This window comes from Corvus brachyrhynchos, unplaced genomic scaffold (assembly GCF_000691975.1).
Source record: "Corvus brachyrhynchos isolate BGI_N302 unplaced genomic scaffold, ASM69197v1 scaffold97, whole genome shotgun sequence".
In the NCBI taxonomy this organism is placed as follows: domain Eukaryota; kingdom Metazoa; phylum Chordata; class Aves; order Passeriformes; family Corvidae; genus Corvus; species Corvus brachyrhynchos.
This window is the reverse complement of record NW_008239758.1, coordinates 7,733,303-7,751,024: the sequence shown is the minus strand read 5'-3', so window position 1 is coordinate 7,751,024 and position 17,722 is coordinate 7,733,303. Positions and strand designations below refer to the sequence as shown.

At 42.6% G+C, this 17,722-nt stretch overlaps 1 long non-coding RNA gene across 1 annotated transcript in view; it reads right to left on the bottom strand.

Moving 5' to 3' along the window:
• LOC108448742 overlaps positions 1–17,722 on the bottom strand; it is a 45,687-nt gene that overhangs the window by 24,898 nt on the left and 3,067 nt on the right. Inside the window, exons 3-5 of the long non-coding RNA XR_001864748.1 lie at positions 14,955–15,234; positions 12,380–14,159; positions 11,598–11,687 (exon numbers count right to left, since the gene is read on the bottom strand). This is a non-coding gene — a long non-coding RNA (uncharacterized LOC108448742). The remainder of the gene's footprint in view (positions 1–11,597; positions 11,688–12,379; positions 14,160–14,954; positions 15,235–17,722) is intronic.

Genomic DNA, 17,722 nt, shown 5'->3' with positions numbered 1-17,722 from the left:
AACAGAATGCGCACAGAAAAATATACTTAATGAGAAAAGAATGCAGGTCAAATACTCTTTTTCCTATTCAAATAAAAAGTTTACATAATGTCTTTTGTTAGAGACTTTATACAGTCTGAATATGCTGCAGCTGTGGCCACATATTCAGTATGTTCACAAAACAGACCTCCAGTTGCTCTTTCCTGGAGTTCCTTCCGCTTTAATATTATATCTCAATGTTTTTCTCATATTTGTCAAAACCTAATCCAATCGTCCCTGAACTTTATGTTGCTTCGTGGTACTGTAAACCTAAAGCAAAGCATGAACTTTGCAAATTGAGTTGAAAGCCATAGAGACGAGCACCTGGAGGTCAGTTTTTTTGTAATGTTAGAAGCAGAGATAGCCATATATACCCTGACTATCAGTTAGGTGCTTCCATCAACACTAAAATCCTTCATAACATCAAACTGATTTTGGCACTGCTTCTTTTTGGAGGAAAGCTAGAAGAAAGATTCTGACCGTGCTAAAGAACCCATGCCAACTTTTTGAGGGGACACAACAATATTTGACTTCACATTTTAATTTTCTATCATCTAATAAAGAATTATTAAAAAAAAAAATTAACCCAAGTAAAATATTCTGGTTTTGTCAAAACATTTCTTTCTTTTATTGACACCAAATAAATCTTATGATGTTCCCTGGCATGAGTACTGGCTGTTTCCATTGTCACTCCATCCAGAAGGGAGCCAGGCTCCCAAATCTCAACCTCCCTGTGTTAAATGAAATGTTTATCCTCCACCAAATACTGATCAGCCTAAACATAATCCTGGTGCGATTTGCCAGGATAGAGGAGGCAGAAGGTCCTGAGCTCAGCCAGAGTTAGCCCTGGCCAGGCTGATGCCTCTCACCTTCCCTATGTCCCTGCAGCCTTGTGCTCAGGGAGGGGATGCAAACGTAGCTCTGTAGCACCTCTGGAGGGAGGATATTGCTGATGCTGTGTTGGCTGTGCTACACCAGTGTCCTGCAGCCACTAAAGGTGGGTCTGACAATATCTGCTCCCTCGCTCTTTAATTCCCACCTTCTCTCCTTCCTGTCCTCATTCAGATTTCCCTGGGACTGCTCTTATACCTTAGAGCCAAGCAGACTTTTAGTCCAGGAGAGAAGCAGCCACTGAAAACAAGATATCTGGGCCCAGTGTTGTAAACTAAATTATCCCATTTTCTATTTTAACAGGGCTTGGTGTCTCTCTGGAACAGAGAGCTGAGATGGAGAGATAGACTTTGCCTTCCTCCCTGCTCTGCTCAGCTTGATGTTCCTACTAATTCTCTCACTCAGGCCCTGCTGTTTGAGTCTCTTCTCTCTTTTTTCCCCTCTGCCATTATTCCAGGTGGTTACTCATCCCATTTGACTCCCCCCAGAGTGTCACCAGGCTGCTGCCAAAAGCTCTTCTCTTTTCTCTCCTGTTGTGTTCACTCTTTCTCTTTTTTTAACTTTTAATCTTAGCCCTCTGTGAGGTGTGCTGAACAGTCATGATGAAGCATTGAGGATGTTAGAAAGTAAACTACTGGAAGAGGTCAGCAAGAGCAGAAACCAATAAAGCAAAAGAAGGAAGTTTGATATGTACGAACAAAGCAATTGGTAATGATGTGAAATAGCAGGGTCAAACAAGGGCTGTGCATGAAAAAAAGATTCACCTCCAAATACCTGAAAAGTTTACCTAACCTGCTTCTCCTTGACAGGAGCCAGTCTGTTGCTGTGAACCACTGCTAACAGCTTTATAACCTGCTTTATTTGCACATCTCAACACCCACATGAGTGTCTGGCCATCAGCAGCAGGGTGGATTCCTTTCTTTAAAAGAAACTCATGAAATCCTATAAGCCTCCTGTTTCCTTTTCTCTTCTATTCATTGCTGCTTATTACCTGAAAGGTGTGATTTCAGACTAAGCTTCCAATATCCTCTCTTAGCACCAGTAAAGCCATTGAATTCAAAGGGGTGGCCTCTGATGTATGGGATTGTTCAGTGTAAAGGTGGCTTTGTCGAGCTCCTACTTAGCCAGAGAGCAATCAGATACTGCAGCTTCTACTAGAGAGGGCAAAATTCCCAATTTGCCAAGCAGGGGAGCTTTGCTTACAAGTGGAAGATGCTTTTTTTAGATGGATTTCATGTCTGAATTCCCCAAATTGACCCAGGAAATGGTGGGGGAAAAACAAACAAACAAACAAACAAAGAGAGAGAGAGAGAAAGGAAAAAGAGAAGAATCAGCTATCAGTTCAGATTAACCCATTTTCATGCTTGGGAAAACCAAGGTTTTTTAAAATAGATAGTGAAAACCAATGGCAATAGGGGCCATTTTGGGCACAGCATATTAAGGACTGTCTCCTCTCCTTTCCTCCCTTCTGAGGGGGTGGCAGTGCAAGAGGGCATTTATTTTTCCTCCTTGGACACTTGCAAGCCAAGACCTTTTCTGGCATTTCTCTTGGTACACCTCAGGGGAAATATTTTCATGAAATTTCCTCAGAAAGTAAAGAACTCCCTGTTGGTCCCTGCTGTCCCTGTGTTGCTGCTGACCCCCTCTGAGGAAGTGTTCTGGCATTTCCACAATGGCTGAGGTACACTGACCTGAAGGGAATAAAATTCCTGGAGCCTTGCTCAGATGGCAAATTGGACAGGACTTTTCCCTTCTCTGGGAAGGCAGCCAGCCTTCCAGCTGCAGCCTGGGCCACCTCAGAGCAGACCTGGAGGGCACTTTCCAAGACCTCAATGAGAGCAGCCTTTATTAAAAGGAGAATTACAATATTAATAGGAAAATTATTTTGCTGCTAATGACAAAGAACTCAGTTTCTTCATACTTGGACACAGTTATATTCCCAACTATGCCAATCTCAATATTATCTCAGATGGATGCTTGTTCCCAGGAGACCCTTAGGGGAGTGACCTTATGTCCCTCTACCTTTGATAAACCACTGCCTGCATGCATATAAGTCAATTAACACCATCATCTTATGCTAATTTTGAATTTAGATGGCATGCTGGAGATAAACAGGGGTGTTTATGGCTGTCTAGAAGGAGACTACAATAACAGTCTTCCTTCTTCCCCAATACACACACACAAATACACCCACACCCAGTGCACATGCACATCGGGGTCCAGCAAACCCCCGACTTCAAGGAGCCTTCATTTAGCTTCTTGTGCTCTCTCTGTTTTCTAGGGCAATTTGGACAAACAGAGCAGCCAAAATAACACCGTGCAACACTTAAACATCCCTTGTCAGCCATTTGCTTTCTGGTTTGCTGCTGTGTCATTCCCATTCCTGCCTTTGTTGTTGTTCTGGTATTGCTTTGTTTAATTTAGGGTACTCTGAGGGTTGTGATGTTACCAGACTGGGAAGAAAAAGAGATTTAGAAGTGGAAAAAATTTACTCTATTCATGAATAGAGCTTCCTTTTTATCATAGCCTGACTATCCACAAGAAATAGCACATCCCAGCCTCCCCCCACCCCACCACAGAGCAGGACTTACTGGTGTAAATGATCAAGAGCCATGCTGAAGCACTGGGTCCAGACAACAGCAGCTGGGAACACATCCAGGAGGCAGACGGAGCCTCAAGACACAGGGGATGATCAAAGGAGCGCCAACAGCGTTTGTGATCAGACCAAATGAAAATTTCTGTCTTCACCTCCTCCCTGGCAGTCAGGTGAATGGCTCATAGGTGGTGGCCAAGGCACAGCAAGCAGACACAGAGGAGCTTTATGGCCCTCCAAGCTCATCAGCAAAAGCTCCTTGTGCTTCCTTCTGGAGGAAGGACTTCTTGCCCAGGCTCTGTCTGGGTCTGGACAATGAGTGGAGTATGAGGGTGCTATTTGTAGAGCAAAACACATCAGTATCTGACATGTTTTAGTGCAAGACATGCAGAACTGGATGATGAGAATCTATTCTCTGCCATTGACATATCTCCATGATAAACATATTCATGAACTAGGGGTAATTTTTATCTCTGATCAAAGCTGTAAGCAGGTTCTTTCCCAGCTGCCAGCTCTGGGCAAGGAATGGATATGGCAGAATTGTCTAAAATACAAGTCAAGTTAATTTCCTTGGATCCTGCAATTCTCATCAACATGGGCATTTTCTGACGATGTGATTTACTTACGAGCAGTGCCCAGCCTCCTATGCCAAGGCAAAGAAAAACAGAGGACATATGCTGAAAAATTTGTAACATGGTCCCCTAATCAAGTGCTGGCTCCATCCTGTATCCTGTTATAAATTGTAATCTACATTGTGTCTACTGTACACATGTCATTATTCTTTCCTCCACTCTGCCTGATTGCATTTAAATACTTTTTTTAAGTCATTATTGGTTCTCCTATTATTTATATGTAGCTTGGCTTGGTGGCTATCCTCTTTTCTTTCTAGCAGAGGGACCCAAGGTTACTTTTACTCTTTGTATCTGAGGAACCAATTAATTTCCAGCATCCCCCAATGCCATCCCAATAAATAGAGGTTTTTTTAGCCATATTTCCTTCCACAGGGAGACCAGGCTGTTGAGCCAGTTCTGAATCCAGTCTTAGCTCTGCTCCATGATATTCAGAGGATGGTCTCAGCTGAAACCCTTACCGCTCGCCTGATTACTGTGTGTGCTGCTTTCCTTGCAGCTTTTCTGTTACACTAAGAGTACTTGTGTATCACTTTCACTCCCAACCCAAAGGGACCCCATTTCTGAGCAGTATTACAATGACAATATCCATGGTTGGAGAAGGAAAGCTGAGGGGTGTTTTTATTTTTATTGGGTTTGTAGTTATTTCTAATATTTTTGCCATAGACTGTTATTTTTTTCCTTTTTGTAGACTCCTTGCTTCCTCCTTATAAATCCACAAAATACCCTTAAAATTATTCATCTTTCATTTAAAACTGCTGGGGGCTAAACTGGTCCCTGTGCGGTCTGGAGTGAGGAATTAAAACACTGCAGCAGCTTTCATGGGAACAGGTGTCCTAAAAAGAGAGACAGGCACAGGCACACCCTGGGCACAACCCCTCTATAAATAACAGAACCCCAGCCCTCTTAAATATCCTCAGTAAATCTCCCTAGGAGTTTTAGGGAGACATCATATTCATTTAAGACTGGGCAGCCAAGCAGCTTCCTTGCTGCTTGGGGGCAGAGGAGCAGCGGCAGTGTCAGGCACACACAGACAGGTGGTTGTTTAGGGTGGCAAACTGATGGAGAAACAGCATTTATGGTGGTGTCTGCCCTTCTACCTCTCTGTGCTCTGTGCCTTGCCCTATTTTTGCTAAACTGTCACCTTTCAGTGTGGGGGAAGGTGAGGCTGTGCAGGTGGTTGCGCTCCCCAGGACAGGCAGAGTGATGTGACTGGAAGCTGGCCGAGTCCCGGCGCTGCTTTACGCCATCCCAGCTGGTGGCACTACATCATCCCTGCAGGGCCAGGCAGGTGCCTTGACGCTGGCAAAGGGGGAGGGCAGGGATCAAGCACGAGTCAAGGTCAGCAACACGAGCAGCGATGCAAGGGGAAAATGCATCACAGGCAGTGGGGTGCTGGCCCCATGCTGAGCCTGGGAGCAGCTCAGAGAGGATGCTGTGAATGTGGGACTACCCAGCTACAGACACAAAACTGGGCTTTTCTCTCCTTGAGAAACAGGGAGAAAAAGAGGCTTCCTTCAGGCAGCAAAGCACTGTTCGGATCAGACTTTTCAAGGGAAGTGTGCTGAACTGGAAGGCAAAGAAGTCTGACATGGGCAAAAAACATAAAATGAAGGATAAAGTGCGAAATCTTGCTGGCCAATGGCAAGAAACCCCTCTGTTTGTGAATCTAATAGGCGTGTGACACACACATGGTGGTAGTACTTGAGCCTTCCCATCTGGCACTACTGATTAATCAAGTGCCTCTAAACCGAGGAAACCTCCGAAAATATCCATCGACAAGAGATGAGAGTGTGAGAGAAAGTAAGACAACTCCAACTGTGTCAGCAGAGGCTGTGCTTGATGCTAACAGGTGGTGACGAACATTGCGTGATTTAGAGCTCAGAGGGGAACAGGAATCTGAAAGATCAAGTGTCATTCCAAAACACTGACAGAGTTTGGGACCTGAACCTTCAGGCTTCAGGTCTTCCAGGACAGAGCAGAACATGAAAACAGGGAGAGGAATTAGAGAAATCGGCTCCAGTTCAGCATTTCCTGCCTTCAAGAACTCTTCATTATAAATAGTTAAAAAAGAAATTATGAGCTCACCTGATATGCCAACCTTCTTGAGAATGCAGAACAATGCAAAGTCTGTTTTTGTTCAGCTCTTAGACCAGCATTCAGATCCCATTCCTTGCTATCAGTAGCACCTTACATCCTTTACACATTAAGTTGCAGTGACACCCATACCCATACCCTATAGAAATGTTGATTGGCAGAATGAAGACTGGCAAAAGTCAGATCTACAAGTGATTTATGAATCCAATTCAGTGGCTCTTGTTTATAAACAGCCTGGTTTGCTGAATTGCTGTATGCATCACTCCAGCAAAGATACACACAGGTCTCAGGTGCTCTGCACACAGCAAGAAATTTGCAAGGCACCAAGGAAGTGAAGGAGAAGAGGTGGAGTCAATGAAATAGAAGTGCTGGAGAAGAAAAAATTCATATCCTCAAAGTTTCAGGACTGAAGTTCAGCAATGGAGAGAATTCACTGGCCTGGCAAGCCTGGATGCTGCCACAGGAAAGCACTTTGGAACTGCCATAGCACTGTCCCCAGTATCCTTAGCAGTTATACACCCTGTTCTTCTCCTCAAGCACAGAACTACCTTGAAAATAGTTTATCCCTCCTACAGTCAGCATTAACCAGTAATATTAACCAGCCAAGGCTTTGCTATTGAACCCAAATAAAATGTGATCAGAATTTGGGTTGATGAAGACCTGGTGGGGGAACTGCACAGAGCAGAGAAGAATTCATTTTCTTTTTCCATTGTGTCAGAATGAACCCTCTGAAAAGAAGACTGTGCAGCTTTAATAATAAAAAAAAAAAGAAAGAAAGAAGGAAAGAAAGAAAAAAAGAAAGAAAGGTGCCTCAGTTGTCTCGGCAGCTGATCAACAAAGGAGCAGTCGTGAGCTGTAACCTCTTGGAGCTGCAGTCTGGAACATGACACATGTCAGGCTATGATAAATGGTGCGGAGTGTGTGCAATTTCAAGCGCAATGCCCTTGAGATGCTCAGGACCCCGATCGCAAATGTTATTGTTAAATTAAACCTTAAAGGAAGGATTGGGAAGGGGAGGGGTGAGCTTGTGCGTGTGTGCGTATGTGTGTGAGAGTATGTGTGCATTTATTTATTTATATATGGGTGGATATATGAAATGCACAGAAGAGAAAGGGAAAATGGCAAGGTGAGGAGAGAAAAACTTTATATTTCTTTTAATTGAATTGTGCATCTTCTAGGTCTGGCTGAGCTATGGGAGAACTTCAGGCAGGGTTTTTCTATCCTACAGGCATTTTATTACTTTTGCTCCATCACAATTTGATAGCTAGAGATCAGCTAAAGTAGGCAGGTGCAAGATTGGAAAGCAGGTAAATAAATAAATAAACACATGCCACAGATGTGCAGTTTCTCTAGCTCAAGTGTTCTGCATCCAGGTACCTTTGAATCCAAATGAGTGAAGCTTCAGAGAGTACTGAGTGCTGATTTTTGGGAGCTGCTGGTCTCTGAGGGCTAGTTTGTTAGTTGGGCTGTTGTTTGATGGTGTGTGTTTGTTGTTTCTGAGACAAGTACTCACTCTTAAAAGCTGCTCTGAGAAAGAGGCGACGTTCACATTCACCTCCCACTATGAAGAGTGCAGGGACTGAATTTTGCAAGTCCTCCAGGCAGATTTCAGCCCCCATCTGCAAGAACGGCCCCACTGTGCAGAACACTGCTTCTGTGGTGTCAGCATCCTTTTTCCTGTGGTTTTGGAATGGGAGTGGGGACAGAGGCAGTGAACAGTGTTTTAGACAAGCAATTGCAATAGTGTGAGTGCTGAAGGGGCATGGAACAATGATTAAGAAACAAAGCAACCTCTCCCATATGCTGAATAACCTTTTGCCAGGAGAGGTGGCAGGGAGGGCTCCATAAGCCTCACCCTCTGGATTTTGCATCATGTGGGTACTGTAGAGAGCAGGGACTGGATCTCCTGGGCTCCCATCTCTGCAGCTTCCAGGTGCTTCCTTACTCCCTCTAAAAAGATGAGAACCAACATACAACCTACCTTGAGGTTGTCTCTGGTCACCCTGCACCTGGACTTGCATCTGTTCCTCTCCCCTCTTCCTTCTGTTGCCTATTTTATGTCTTCCATCTTTCCCATGTGCAGAGGAGCCTCCAGTTTTAACTCCCACAGATTCCTCAGAAGTCCTCTCTTTACTTTCTCCCTTTCCACCGTCCCTCCCCCATCACATCCATGCTAAGTGCAATTAGTGTAGGCAGTGCAGGAAACACAGTAGAGAATGGAGCTGTGTAAACGAGGGGGAGGACACAGAGTGGGTGAGGTTTGGGGTGGGGAGAAACTGGAAAGTGTTCAAGGGGAAATGCTTACATGGCTTGCATAATTGAAGGGAAGAAGCAATGAACAACATAAACCCTCCACTGGAAAAGGAGATGGGAAAAGCCTTTAAATCATGATGAAAAGTAAATTCAAACAAACAGTAAAAGGTAACAAAGGACTAGCAGTGACTCATTTAGCAAGATATATTGCTTGTTCTAATTTTTACCAGGTACAAGACAAACCCACTGGTTGCAAATGACCAGCATAAGAGACCTCCATGACCTATTTCAAAGAAACACTTAGGACAAGGAAAACAGGTAGCAGAGATCTGGCTGCACCAGCAGTAATCCATCTGCTAACTGCTCCTGGGTACCTCCATAGTGACTCATTGTCCATTAAAGAGCCTTCAGAGTGTCACAACAGCATTAAAACCAAGACTCAGATTTGGGAAATATAACAAATTCAAAGAACATATTAGATACCAAAGTACTAAGATTATTATTTTTAGATGCATCTTACGAACATCCTACAGTTTGTTTTGTACTTTTTGGCTACTGTTGCCTAGCGTCCAGGAAAAGTCAAGTCCTTTTTTGGTTCTTTGGAACATTTTCCCCATGTTTCTTGTTATTAAAGAAAATAAACATTAGACAAAAGCGGACTTTATTGTATCTATAAATAATTCAATGCAGATGGATTCATGGAAAATACCAGCAGGCAGATTTTCAGAGAGAAAGAAAGAGAGGGAATGGTCTAAGGTTAGATGGTGAGGAAACAGAAAGAGTGAAGCAGCAAGAAACTGCAAGATGTGATGAGAAGAACAGACAGAAACAAGAAGGTAATGAACGGTAACTGAACATAAGGATACCTTGGAAAGACAACTCCATCTCTTCAAAAAGTTTGTATCCTTTAGTTACGAGCTTCCTGCTACCAAGGAAAAGAAGGCACTTGCTGTGTGTCTTGGGAGGGTACCAGAGACTTGCATTTAATCATCTCTCATCCTGATGTGTTACCTCTCCTAACTTTTCCTTTTGGGGACAGGTAGCAGGTGCTGACCATGTTGAGATGCTTATTTAATGATGCATCCCTCTCCTTTATGACCTTTCACAGGATCCTGTGAAAAGGATAGAAGCCTGTGTGGATGGATGCCAAAAAACTTGTTGATATTCAGTGTTCTGTCTCATCCTAGAAAAACACCTGTTGCATCACAACATGGAAGGTTATATGAAATGAACACTGAAAAAAAGCTAGGCCTGTAGGTTGGAGGAGCTGGTGAAGAAATGATTGGTGGAAATGAAATACACTTTTAGGAGGAATGGAGCAGCTTTGCTTGATTGCAAACAGCCATTTCAAGGCCACCAATTTTGCTGATGTTGCACCAGAAAAGCCTTCCTTGAGGTATTGCTTCTGCCAGGCAATGTGGAATAAAAGCCAGTTTAGGACTCAGCTGGAATCACTGAAGTAAACATAAAGGAAAAACGTGTGTTACATGGGATTCCTCCCTGCACCATGTAAGACATACGAGGCCTCTTTGTCCAGTCACTGCTGGGACATGGACTGTATTTTTGTGATGTATCTTGGCTTTTGTATCTGTGCATAACCAAAAGGCAATGGATACTGAAGTGGAAGGCAGAGGAGCTGTAAACCAGGTCTGTGGCCACAGCTGAATATGTCTCTGCTCCCTAGGAGTGTTTTGGGAAAGGTGCTGCAGCAGTGAGCTATCTCCTGCAAACACAGGGCATCAGGGGAGGGAGACAGGAAGGTTTCTAGGGAAGAGAACCACCCACCCACAGGTGGGAAGAAAGGTTTACTTCAGACACTAGAGGAACAGAAGTAGAAGCATGGGGAGAAATCTTCTTCTTGCCATTCTGCTGCCTTGCCACATGCTGGGGGAGCAGCACATTGTTCTCCAGCTGAACAATGCCCAGTTCCCACCACATGCAACGGGAAAAGAATGTGAGCTTTGCTTTGCTTTATTATCAACTTGTGCTGTGCAGAGATAACTGCACAGGCTGCTCGGTCCCCGAAAAGCAAAGATGAATTTTGATCAAAATTGGATTACAGGGCATTTCATTTCTACTTAAGAATGGTTCTGAATTGGTTTCCCATTTACTCAATATCCACAAAAATAACAAAATAAAAACTGTCAAGACTGAATAATGCTGCTGAAAAGAAAAAATAAAGCTCAAAAATTTGCTGAAAAATAATTGGACTGAAACAGCTCCAAGTTAGATTAGCATTAAATCTTCTTAAGGATGATGAAGGCTCTTGCAACCAAAGGCAAGTTATTTCATTAGGCTGATTCTGCATATTTAATTCTCAGTGTGCCAATTTAATGTAATATTTTTTGGTTATCAGGGACCGTTCTTTCTTGATATATAATAATGACATTGCATTTGGTTTAAAAGTAGAAGTCTACAATCAAGGCAATCACAGACTATTAAGTGCTCAGTCAAGTCCCAATCAAATTGTGTTCAAATGGGTTAAAGGGAGATGGTCTGAGCTGCCAATCCCAAAATACAGCCCAGCCCTTCAGCCCATCCTGTGGCCAAAGGAGTAGTACTCTCTTGACTTCAGCAGACTCTGTGATGGAAAATATTTCTGTCCAAAACAAAATTGTCCTGCAATCTGGATAAGCTATTCAGAGCAGACAGTGGCAAATTTAGCCTTTTCTCCTGTTCACAAATCATCCATGTACGGACTTTGTTGTTTTAATGCTTTTGCATATATTTGCCTGACAAATACTAAATATAGAAATAGCTCAGCAGCCTGGTGACATTGATTATATCTTGTATTATCTACAATAGATTGTGGTATATGACTGGTCCTTTAGGTTACGCTGCAATTTAGCCATAGAGCAAATATGTTAAAATACCAGTGTAAAACATACTAAATCAGATCCTCATGAATTTTAAAGCCTGGAGTCTGAAGCTCTTCCTCAATCTGTTTACTAAATCAGTGCGGCTGCTCTCAAATTAAAGTGCAGTGCCCCATAAGCAAGATCAGGCTTATGAGCCATCATAAACCCACTTTGCACTTGTAAATGGCAGCTGATTCAGCTGTAACCTGAAAGCAGTTTTTGGGACCAGAGTATTAAACATTTCCAGAAGTTTCTTACCATTGTCAACCATCTAGACTCCTTCAAAATCATCCAGCAGGCCAGGCTGTGGGTTCTGAATTAAGTGAAGTGTCTGTCCTCAGTAGGCATCTATTGAAATGCAAGAGAAATGTCCCCTTTGTATTAAAATGCTTGTTTTATAACTAGACATGTTTATAAATATGTGCGTGTTTGTGAGGGGATTGATTGAAAATAAAGTCATAATACCGAAAAGAAGAAAATCTTCATTTTTGCCAAGCAATGTAGAAATGTTGCATGTTAGGGTCAGATACAGAGGCAGATTCCATTTAAAGGGAATTTTGAGGGCTCACTGTGATGGCACAGAAACCAATGTCAGTGTTTGCTACCCTGAGCCTAGTTTGGTCACAAATTGCTGCTTAAGGACCTCAGGTTTCACTCTTCCATAGAGGAGATAATGTATGTCTTATGGCTTAGTCTTTTTTCTGGTGCCAAAGGGGCAGAGCCGGGGCTGTAAATGTCTTCAAAACTAGACTGGAGAGGACTGAAGCGTACCCATGGCACAGGCTGCCCAGAGAAACTGTGGATGCCACATTCCTGACAGTGTTCAAGGCCAGGTTGGACAGGGCTCTGAGCAATCTGCTCTAGTGGAAGGTGTCCCTGTCAGCTCTGGGGGGGTTGGGCTAGGTGATTTTTGGAGGTTGCTTTGAGCTCAAACCTCTCTCTGTGAGATGACTGAAGGATATCCATACATTCCTTATGCCCTGAGTGGACATTCAGCCAAGAAATACTTGTTCTATAGTTACACAAAAACTATTTATTACCTGTGAGAGATCTGATCCTCAAGTATGTGCCAGGGAAAGGAAAGTATTGCTTGGGTCATGTTGTCTCCTTTTGTCTCAGATATCTTGCAGTATTTCTCTCCAAGTAAACTTTTCTTGCTGATGTGCCAGTCTCTTGGAAAAAAAAAAAAAACAAAAAACCCAAAGAGACAAAAATTCCCCTTCTGCCGACATTCCCTTCTGAGTCTGGGAACCTCTATTGTCTTTTCTCTGGTAATAAATGATAATAATTAAAGGCAAATACACAATAATTAGTCACACTAGGTTTATCCATCTGGCATACCTGTATCTCATCACTGTGTCTTTGAAACAGATGACAAGCACCATATTGCACAACATCCTGCTAATGGGTCTGAGCAGGGAAATTTTTAGCTTACCATGAAAAAAAAAAAGAGAGAAAGTAAAGAAAGTAAAACGAAAAAAAAAAAAGGTTAGCAATAGGGACTGACATTATAAACATTGTAGAACACTTTAAAAAATAGTGGTGGCTGACTGTCAAGTTATAAACCACTTACCAGCAGATGGGTTTTCAACTGGGGGTTAGGAAAACATGGAAATATGCAGCCCTTGGCTTAAACTACCTCCTCCTTAAAATACCTGTACCTGACATACCTACTGTTGAAATAAGGATCATTTCCTGGAAGATTTTAGTTGGGCATGCAGATATATGAGGAAAACAAACCATTCTAAAAGCTAACTGAAAATTTGGTTTCTTTCTGAGGATAAGACATTACAGACCTAGTAATCAGCTATTTTGGTCCCTCTTTCCTAGGTTCATTGATGCACACCAGGAGTCTCTCCATCGCTATCAGGGCTGCCTGAGAGAAGGCGGAAGAAAATTAATACAGCAAAGAATTTTCAACAAATATTTGCTTCTTTAAAAAAAAAAAAGATCATACAAGTTTGGCATTTGATTTCTGGGAACTTGTGAGAAGCAGAGATTTACTTGTATAAATAATCACAGGGAGCCAATTTCAGTCACACGTATTCAGATTTCGATTAAACCTCCATGAGTGCTTCAACTCCCTTTCAAAGAAAAAGCAGACCCTGGCATGGTCTGAGAGCTGATTGTCTGGTTGTAATGATTTTTGTGTTGCAGTGCAGTCATGCTCAAGATGTCCTCTGTGGAGCTGGGCCCAGCTATGTTACCTAGCTGCATAAAAACGAAGAAAGCAAACAAAGGCAGTGCCTGACCAAAAGCCTCCACAACCTTAGTGTAAGATGAGCATCAAGCACAAAAGTGATTTTCTGCTTCCCCAGGTCTAACCTGCCTGAGCCTTGCAGAGCTGATAGCTGAAAGCTACCAGATGGCACTCTCCGAAGCAATAATATTCATTTTTAAAGTAGTTGATGATAGATTCTGAGGTAAAAAAAAGTCATTTGTAATTTACACCCACTACCCATCCGAGCTTCAAGGCAAAATCTTCTTTCATAAACATCAAGCTGCCCATCAAGCTGCCCTGTCACCTGCACTCTGTGAAGATTTGTATCTGGCTGGGATTTAGTGAACATCTCAACTCTGCCTTTGCAATGAAGCTGCCTCTTCTGTAGGTGTTATTGAGCTCAAACTCACCACAGGTCATGAGGTGGTTGATGTGATGCCAGTAGCTGAACTCTTCTCTGTTGAACATCCCAATCTCAGGAAGAGAATAATCATGACCTTGGCCAAGCTTCCCTGCACTCAGGCAATGCATCCAGGTGTTTGAAAAAATGGTAATGGCAAATTGGTTCATTTTCATCCAGTTCTTGTGCATTGGGAACTCTGATCATACAGAAAGATAAAGAAAATAATGGAAAATGCCTTTTGAATGAAGGGAGGTTCTACAAGTGATGCTCCCCTAACACCTCCTACTGAACTCTGTCCCTGACCACGTTAACATAGGGAATGCATCATTAACTGAGTTGAAAGAACAGATTTTTTTTTTTTTACACCTGGAGCTTATCTTGCACAACTCTGCCTCCCAGAAGCACTTCAGCCAAGCTAAGCCCACTGGTGTACATCACACACAATAAGCTGTGATGCTCTTGCAATAGTCTGGAAACGCAAAAATTTGCATTGGTCTGCAAATGAATTGTCTCCCTCAGTCTGGGAAGAACCATGAAGCTCTGGGATGGGGAACTTATATAAAACCAGAGCAAAACCCTGGAGTTTGTCATTAATTCTTCCTAGGTAAATTAACTGGGGACAAGCTTTTCAAAATGCTTCCTGTACATATTTTCTATACAAAGAGACCTTCACTTGCTTGTTTCTCTCTTCCTCTGGACAGTCCCTGGTGATGATTTTCACAGCTCTTATGGAAGCAGCTCATTGTTCTGCAGAGACTTAATTAAAGTGTACTTCCATGTGAAATTAGGCTATTGTATTTATTTAATCTTTATGGTAATTGCTGTAGAAGGGCTGTGACTCCCTGCATCCTACTCTCACACCCACCTCCCTCTCCACCCCATGGCCACCACTCCCTGAAGGAAATGGCAAGTTGTTCTGTCCTGGTTGAACTCGTCATCTGCTCAAGTGATGCATTTGAACTTTAACCCATGGACAGCAATATTTGCTCACCATGCCAGCGTCTTTCACAGAATTAAGGTGTGCTGGAAATGCTCTGCAGAGAGAAACATTTGTTTGTGGTTTTCTTCTCCCACATGTCAGCTGATGCTACATTGACTTCTTACAACTGTACTGACTTGTCAGCAGAGCTCATGTGATATTTCACACTTTCTGTGCCAGTCCATACATCTTTCCTAGGCTGGAATTTGTCTTGAAACTGTGCACTCCATTGCCGTGGGAAAGCTTTTTCTTAAAATTAAAAACTAAATGTCTATGAGTCCAGCTTAATCACCTGAAATGTTAAAGATACAATGTCAATGAACATACAATTGCCAGGTAAAATTTATGTCCAAATATTATCCAAGCAAAGTGTAAAATAAAGCTCTGGCACTTGGTTACTCTTGTGGGGAGTAGGAGGAATGGTTTCAATTTGTTTTCAGAACATTTCCACAGTGAGATGAGTCTGTTTTCCAAAGAGATGTTGGTAAATTGAAAACAACATCAGGTTTCATTGAGTCCACTGTGCCTGGAAACGGATGAGTAGAGTTGCAGTGAGGAATAAAAATGAAATAAACGTAATTAAAGTCTCCAAATGATCTGATGCCAAAGTGATTGGCATTTTTTATTTTGTCCTCAAAGACTGAGCTCCCAAAAAGTGTTTGTCCTGAGTGCACCAGCAGACAGGCTATCTGCCCCCCTCTCAGACCATACCTAAACTTCAAATCTGACTCAAGAGAGTCACATCACAGGAAGAGGAAAATTGAGGTCTCTGGCTCATCACTGTAAAGATGAAATTGCATTTTCTGTCATAGTCCAACATCCTGTTTAAATTACTGTTGCTGCAATACTCTCACATACAGAGGCTTCATATTTAAGATAATTTTTCAGATTGGTTGAATAAAACACAAGAATCCAGCATTTCATAAATCAGTTGTCTGAAGCACAGATTATAATCCAAAGCATTTCCAGAAATTCTCTCATCTGTCTTCTGCCAGGTATGTATTTTATGCAATTGATAACCTCCACTTTGTTTCCATATGAAACCATTCTCTTTCATTCTGTCCCATAGGGCTCTGTGCTGGCCCTGGTGCTTGTGAAGCTCTGAATTGGCTTCCTCTTCTAAATCAGCATGAGGAGTGAATTATTATTGCAACATCACATCACTATCACTCAGATTCACTTTGATTTATCTGCCGGCTGATCCCAACAGCCCAGCTCTGCTTTCTTGCTGGGTTGATGCAGCTATTGTTTCAAATCTGGTGGTAGAGAGACCATATCTGTGCTCTTTCTTTGCAGCTTGCCTTTCTGGATGGTGGGCTGTGTAACTCCATCCTGACATAAGGGACACGTCCAGCACTTTGGAAGAAGATATGAGAAACCACTCACTAGGCAAAAATGGAATAATTCATCTCCACTGCGCTGAAAAAGCTTTAACCTAATCCTTTGGGCGCAGAGAATTGCTTCAACTCGAGGTTTTATAGCCATTCAAAACTTTTTTAGTGTTAACCCTGGCTATTCCTCTTCTCCATGTAACTATCTGATGGCTGTATAGATCCCACCGAAGTCTGACTCTGGGGAAATCTTCCCACAAAATTAACTTTTCTGACACTCTAATACCTGAGCTAATATTTCTTACTCTGTTTCATTTTTTGTTGCAACCACAACAAGGTAAAGAAAGGATGATTCATAACTTCGGAAGAGGCATAATATTCAAATATCTGGAAGCTTTAGCTGGGGTTTGAAGATGACCCATCATAGGTGCTGTGTTTGTACATCAAATGAGTCATATTCCAGTCTGAGAGGGCTTCCTATCTTAGGAAAACACCAGATTTAGTAGCTACCTACAATAACCAAAGGTGTTCAAAAAATGAGTAATTTGCTCTTTTGCTTGTTTTTCCCTGGAGCAGGCTCAGTTTTTAGGTAAAGGGAATCTGGGGGATTGTTTGTGGGACTTAAATTTGACTTGATTTTGCTCCGTAGCTATGACCTCAGCTATCTGCAATCTGTTCCTACACATTCCCCCTTGTGCAAGTCTAGGAAAAGGGGGCATGAGCTCAGCAACTCAAATAAGCTTCCACCTGCAGCCCCTCTTGAGTATACCTCCTTAGACCCCTACCTATTTTGAATTTCTTCTTTTGTACAATGCCTCCTCTCCTCAGAAAACTGCTCTTTTATTGAGCTTATTTTTGGACTCCAAAGGTGCTGTCAGGAAAGGCAGAGATGACAGTCCTCTTTGATGCAATCTGGGTAATATGACGTTTGATCTTCCATGACTATCTCTTACAATCCCATTTTTATACGGTTTATATACACTCCACGTGTGTGCAGGCACTGCAGCACCAAGGACTGATCTCAAACAGAGCATGGCCATGTTTAAACTGGCCAGTGTTATCCTTCAGCCCCTGAACAATCCATGGGGGTGGCCCCTTTGGCCACCTTACAGGGCCTAATGGAAAGAAACAAGGAAAAACAAAACAAAAAGCCCAGCGACTATGAACGGGTAGAAACTTCAGCTCCATTATCACTCCCCTTCATCTGCTCAAAAACCCTCGCTGCAGGGGTTGTCATGGTGATGCAGGTTTGACCTCTCACTTTTTACTCTTCCAGGAGCTAAAAAGGTAAAAATGAGCCATTCTGTCTCGAATGAAAATCAACCTTCCTCAGTCAAAGGACGCCGAATTGCTTTTTCCCTTTTTCAAACCCGAATGTTTCCATAGGCGACACAGAAATATATAAATAACCAGCACCGGCATCAAGGAGCATCTGTGGGATGTGGCAGT